We start from the raw sequence: 6957 nt of genomic DNA, 5'->3' as shown, positions 1-6957 counted from the left end.
TCCATGGCAAACTGGTTATTTTGTTTCTTTTTTTAACCACTGCACCACCAGGGAAGTCCCCTCTCATTGTGATTTTGATTTGCATTTCCCTATGATTAGTGACGTTGAGCATAATTCTGTACGCTTATTGGCCATTGGTTTATTTTCTTTGGAGACATGTCTTTTCAACTTCTTTGTCCATTTGAAAAAAAATTATATAAACTGTTTATTAACAGACAGTGCCCACAAATTTATTTCTTCTTGGACACATGCATGGTGCAACCATGGTGGCCTGTGGTCTTGGTGTGTTGGCCTCAGACACAAAGTCCCCAGAAGTGGCACAGCCCTCTGTGGGCCCCAATCTTCTTCATTTGCTCCAGGTTTTCATGAAGTTTGTTGTCCAGACCGTTGGCCAAGACTTGGCTGTGTTTTCCATCCGTCACATCCTTCTGTCTGTTGAAGAACCAGTCTGGGATCATGTACTGGTGTGGATTCTGCATAGTGGTGATCACACATTCTACCTCCTCCTCAGTGAGCTCTCCTGCCCTCTTGGTGAGGTCGATGTCTGGTTTCCTCAACATCACATGAGCAAATTTTGCCCCACACCCTTAATTGCTGTAATGGCTAAAGCAATTTTATGCTGCTCATCAATATTGTTGTTGAGTACTTGCAAAATGTGCTGGAACTTCTCAGGGATTACTAGAGATGTGGCAGCAGTCCCAGTAGCCCTTTTGTCCATTTTTTAAATTGGGTTGTTTTTTGTTGTTGAGTTTTCAAAGTTCTCTCTATATTTGGGTTATTAACCCCCCATCATACATATGATTGCAAATATTTTTTCCCATTCTTTAGGTTGCCTTTTCACTCTGTTGCTTGTGTCCTTCACGTGGAAGTTTTTAATTGTGATGTAGTTCAGTTTAGCTATTTTTACTTTTGTTGCCTGTGCTTTTGGTGTCATATCCAAGAAATCATTGCCGAATTCATTGTAATGAAGTTTTTCCACTATGTTTTCTTTTAAGAGTTTTATTGTTGAAGTCTTAAGTTTAGGTCTTTGAGCCATTTTGAATTAATTTTTCACATGATGTAAGGTAAGTCTTTAACTTTATTCTTTTGCATATGTCTATCCAGTTTTCCTAGCACCATTTGTTGAAGAGACTGTCCTTTTCCCATGGAATGGTTTTGGCATCCTTGTCAAAAATAAGTTTACCATATACTCAAACATTTATTTCTGGCCTCTCCATTCAATTCCACTGGTCTGTATATCTGTTTTCATGGCAGTAACACACTGTTTTGATTACCGTAGCTTTGTAGCAAGTTTTGAAATGAGAAAGTGTGCGTCATTAACTTCATTCTTCTTTTTAAAGATTGTTTTGGCTATTTGGGGTCCTTTGAAATTCCATATTAATTTTAGAATGGATTTTTCCATTCTAAAAATTTGCATTAGATCTGTAGATCATTCTGGTTTGTATTGACACCTTAATAGTATTAAATCTTCCAGGGCTTCCCTGGTGGCACAGTGGTTGAGAGTCCACCTGCCGATGCAGGGGACGCGGGTTCATGCCCCAGTCCGGGAAGATCCCACATGCTGCAGAGTGGCTGGGCCTGTGAGCCATGGCCGCTGAGCCTTCGCATCCAGAGCCTGTGCTCCACAACGGGAGAGGCCACAACAGTGAGAGGCCCACGTGCGGCAAAAAAAAAAAAAAAATCTTCCAATCTATGAGCACAGGATGTCTTTCCAATTATTTGTGTCTTCTTCAATTTCTTTTAGCAGTGTTTTTTTGTTTGTTTGTTTTTAACATCTTTATTGGAGTATTATTGCTTTACAATGGTGTATTAGTTTCTGCTTTATAACAAAGTGAATCAGCTATACATATACATATATCCCCATATCTCCTCCCTCTTGTGTCTCCCTCCCACCCTCCCTCAGCAGTGTTTGGAAGTTTTCGGTGTATAAGTCTTTCACCTCCTTGGTTAAGTTTTTTCCCAAGTGTTTTATTTTTTAAATGCTATAAATGGAATTAAAAAATGTATGTAATGTATGTATGGAAATGTAACTGATTTTTACATTTTGATTTTGTATCCTGCAATTGCAGAATTTGTTTATTTCTAACAGTTTTTTAATGCAGTCATTAGGGCTTTCTACATATAAGGTCATGTTGCAACTAGAGACATTTTACATCTTTCTTTCCGATTTGCATGTCCTTTGTTTCTTTTTCTTGCCTACTTATTCTGGCTAAGACTTCTAATACTGTGTTGTATAGAAATGGCAAAAGCAGGCATGGCATCCCTTGTTCCTGATCTTAGAGGAACAGCTTTCAGTGTTTCACCATTGAGGATGATGTTAGCTGTGGATACTACTCATTTTTTCACTCAGGGTTATGTTCAAAGAGAGTCTGCTCTGATGAAAAATAGTCTTATCTCTTGATGCAGTTCAGAGGAATATTGTGATTTGCCAAGTTAAATTTTATATTTTCTTCAATTTGATCTACTCATTTAATAGTTAAGGAAAGGCCCTGGGAGTAGGCATGGCCACTTGATATTTAATGACAATGATGACAGTGAGAAGTGACCAGAGTCTCTTAGCTCTTGGGACAGTCCTATTTCAATGACTCCTGAGTGCTTCTTCAGTTGTAAGAGTTGCAATTTTCAGTTGAATTTTGTTGTAAGCAACTCTTACCCTAGATCAATCAGACTCAGCTCTCCCCTCACCTCCTGCAATGAATTCCCTTTTCTCTTTTGATCCAAATACTGTGATACCTACTCTATGTTACTATCTCCTCTGTAAAGACTTTCCTGCCTCAGAATTCCAATGGACATATATTCTAGAGCTAAAATTGTGCTGAATCACAGAGGTTCTCAACTGCACAGGCAGTGTTATTTGTAGTTTCAAGAAATACATCTCGGGCTTCCCTGGTGGCACAGTGGTTGAGAGTCAGCCTGCCAATGCAGGGGACGCGGGTTTGTGCCCCGGTCTGGGAGGATCCCACATGCCACGGAGCAGCTGGGCCCATGAGCCATGGCCGCTGAGCCTGCGCGTCAGGAGCCTGTGCTCCGCAACGGGAGAGGCCACAACAGTGAGAGGCCCGTATATCGGAAAAAAAAAAGAAATACATCTCTCATGTGTCTGTGACCCTATTTTCAAAATGCATAAAGTGCTACTGTAATGAATGAAATATAAATTCACTTATTGAGGGTCCTCTGAAGCCAAAACATTGGGTATCATATTTTAATTGTAACTTTAAACCAAGTGGGTTAAAAATCTGAGTTAAGCATGAAAAAAATCAAGAGAACCGTATATCAAATTAATTAATTTGAATTGGTATTTCCACATTTCATTTCATCCTTGAGTAATGGTTTTGACAACATGTTGGTAAGAGTATTTTCTTAATATTCATAAATATGGAGATATATATCTCCTTGTTGGCAAGAGTATTTTCTTAATACTCTTGCTTGTATCTATGGATATAGATATAGATGTATGGCTATAGCAGAAGTTATCTGCTGTCTCAGTGAACATGCTAAGTGACACCTTGACCAGACTTCAGCATACATTAAGTTCCACAAGATGAAAAGAGTTAGGGGGATGGATGGTGGTGATAGTTGCACAATAATATGAATGTATTTAATACCACTGAGCTTTACACTTAAAAATGGTTATCTTATATTATATATAAATATTATATATTTATATATTATATATAAATAATAGTTATATTATATAAAATGGAAATTTTATATTATGTGCATTTTACCACAATTTGTAAAAAGTGAAAAAAAATGTTCGCCTACTCCAACCCTCTGTCTAACCTCCCTTCCAGCCAGCGCTAGCAATAAAGGCCCGGGGTGGTTGGTTTCCAAAAGATAAAAAAGAAGAAGGAATGTCATTTGTCTTTTAGGTTAAAATACAAAATGCTTACACATACATACACAGGTAGGCAATTATGCATAACTTTAGGCAAGTTAGGATGTTACAAGAAGTACGTGCATGAAAACCTATTCAAGAAAGAGAATTTGAAAGAAAAATATGCTGTTCTCATGCCCTAGGCTGCTTTTGATAGGGAAGCAAGTAACTACTGTAACCAATTGCCTGTATTTAGCACCAACTGCTTCGACAGCACAGGGATCTCCTCCACAGGCTGGTTTGTGTTAAAGAAAGTCGTCCTGCCGGATACAGACTTATGGAAATGGCAGGAGCATCCTATGCAGCTATTTCTAACAAGTGGAATTATCTCCAGACCACTTTTGGAGAGTTTTCTTCTGCTTGAGAGGGAAAAAATAGTAGTGGGGGAGATTTCTCTTTGGTAGATTTCAAATTTGTTACGAGTTGAGGACCATAAAACAAGGTGCTCCCTCATGTTTCTTTTTGGAGCAAGAAAGCTGGAAGGTGGAGATTTATCAGTGAACTCTCATATCTCGAGGGACTAGAAGGGTTTTGGATTTCTAAGAGACCCAAATTTCCTTGCCCCAAACATACCTCTGTGCTTTACATTCTGTAGTGAAATATATGAGCAGCGTGCTGTGGAAGGCACACAATTTCCTGTCCATCAGTGCTGTGCTACCAATCATCGCCCACAAGCTCAGAGTGTGTCACCCTCAAAGATAGTGTTTCGTCTGAGGAAGGCTGCTACCAAACTGTAGCATGTGGTTATTTGAATAAGAACAGAGTGATAAAATCGTCATTGGGAAAAGGGGCTAAGGGATCATTTTTACGGACTCGAGAGGTAGAAAACAGAAGAGAACTTTCTGGGATTCCCAAATAATTTTTTTTTTTTTTTTGCGGTACACGGGCCTCTCACTGTTGTTACTTCTCTCGTTGCGGAGCACAGGCTCCGGACGCACAGGCTCAGCGGCCATGGCTTACGGGCCCAGCTGCTCCGCAGCATGTGGGACCCTCCCAGACCGGGGCACGAACCCGTGTCACCTGCCTCGGCAGGCAGACCCTCAACCACTGCGCCACCAGGGAAGCCCTCCCAAATAATTTTAACCAGCAGCCCAATTTAAGGTATTGAGCCATCAGAATTGCCTATGAATCACCTAGTCCTTTGTGTTTTACAGGCGCTCTTTTCTGCCATTAGTGAGACTGTGTGTGTTTTGATGTTACGTGGCCTGCTCTTTCACAACCCCAAGGTCATGGGTGTCTCTTGGATGCAGTCAGGAGCCACCAGGAACTGTGCATTCTAGTTCACCAAAGATGAACACTTCCTTTTTCCATGAGGGTCCAGAAAGAAACTGAGATCAAGTGCACAGTCCTTTTATATAGTTAGCTTTTCTGAACCAGCTCACTGGATTGAAACTGAAGGCTTAAGATACCCTCAGAAGGGATTTATAAGAATATTATAATTTACAACTTGTTGCAGTGCAACAATTTAGAATTCAACATATGTGGTGGCTGAAATTTCAGCTAATCTGGACTTTTTATTGTTTCACAAAAGTGAAGCCTTTTCAAGACTGGGGCTTCCCTAAAGGGTCCTTCATGGAGGCCTCCACCTCTGGTTCATTAACTCTTCTACAGAGTCATCAGTTTCCCACATGCACTCTCCTCTTCAGGTCACTCAAATACCTCTTTCCTCACTCTAGAAGAGTCCACAGGTAGAGTTTCTAGGTACCTGTACACAGTTTCTAGGCTTCTCTCTGAATCCTCATGTCAAGTGCAGCCCTAGATTTTGGCTAGATAGACCCTGAGCTCTGTTCTAAACCATCAGAGACTCTGGGTGGAGAATGGGATCCAGTCCAGGAGAGACAGTACAGATAGGCCCTCAATTTTTTTTGTTTTTTGGCATCTTCTTAACAGTTGTCAGGATGCTGCTGCTGTTTATCTTTCTAGGGAACTTGACGAATAACCATGTCACTTGAAACATTAATTTTTTTTCGAAAGCTACGTAGCCTACTCCCATATTATTGAAAGAACTTTTCTCCTATTAGCAGGGCTATGATGCTGTCTTGTAGAACAAGGTATTTTCATTGTTGCCACAAGGACAGTTGGTTTGTTCTGCTCCAGCTGAGGTCTGGTGGTACCAGGAAAAAAAAAAAATTACTCTTTTACTGGGTTTCCATTTTTGTTTCTCAAGGCGTGACTCCAACTCCTGTTAGTTTATTTGGATTCAGAGTCTCCCTCTTGGAGGGGGTTTATGTCTGTAGCATCTGCGGCACGGAGTCTTCTCTTAACAATCAGGCTGCCTGCCGAGCACTCATTGTGTTATTTCTTTGTCGGAGGCAGTCTGTTAAAGATCTCTTTAAAAGATTTAACGCTATCCTGAAGTTTTTGAGAATCTCTGAGGCAGTACCTTATCCCCTGCATTGGAGGGGATTCTGGTCTTCTTAACTTTAAGTGGGAAACCTGCATAAAGGGCTTAGGTGGTCTCTGCTCAAATGGGGTGAGAGCCTGCCTGTCAGGGGCCACGCCGGTGACTGTGACATAGCAATATTGTCACTGTTTGTGCTTCAGTGGTTTAACAATACGTTTATGAGTCTCACAGTGACTTTCCTGCTAGCATCCAGGCTAAGCGAATGGGTGACAAGAGACTCTGCCCTCCAGGCAGCCTGGTCCTGGAGCAGGGGTCAGCTCTCTCTCACCGTTGCTTTCTTTGAACACCTCAGCCGCTCCCCCAGCAGCACCAAAAAGTTGGTTGGGAGCCTCAAGCACACCTGCCCATCTCCTCTCATACCAGGCAGGATGTGGACGTGGGGCATTGCCTCTCGGTTTTGGCTGACTTCCAGGTCTGAATGCCCCTCACGTTCGGAGATGAGACGTCAGAGCGCCCCGGTGTGGGTGACCCTGGTCTCTTCATCTGCTTATGAGTATAAATTGGTTAACACTGGAGAGGGTCCTTTGTGCTTTTTCCCTGACCTCAAGGCTGATGAGGGAGGTTTCAAGGGCACTAATTGAGAGGCTTCAAGGAGGTTAGTTGGAGAGCTTTTGTGCATCCTCTGCACTGGAGGGATGGCAGCCTGTGCTTTGACTCTTACATAAGAAATCTAAAG

General features: G+C 41.6%; 1 pseudogene across 1 annotated transcript; it reads right to left on the bottom strand.

Annotated features, from left to right (window-relative positions):
- Positions 1–230: 230 nt before the first annotated feature.
- On the bottom strand, positions 231–718 carry LOC309830979 (small ribosomal subunit protein uS13-like; annotated as a pseudogene). Its single transcript has one exon. The product of its transcript is annotated as a small ribosomal subunit protein uS13-like (transcript).
- Between the last annotated feature and the right edge of the window lie 6239 nt (positions 719–6957).

This window comes from Grampus griseus, assembly GCF_964374135.1.
Source record: "Grampus griseus genome assembly, chromosome: 12".
Classification (NCBI taxonomy): Eukaryota; Metazoa; Chordata; class Mammalia; order Artiodactyla; family Delphinidae; genus Grampus; species Grampus griseus.
Note: the sequence above shows the minus strand (reverse complement) of the source record. Positions and strands in the feature narration are given on the sequence as shown.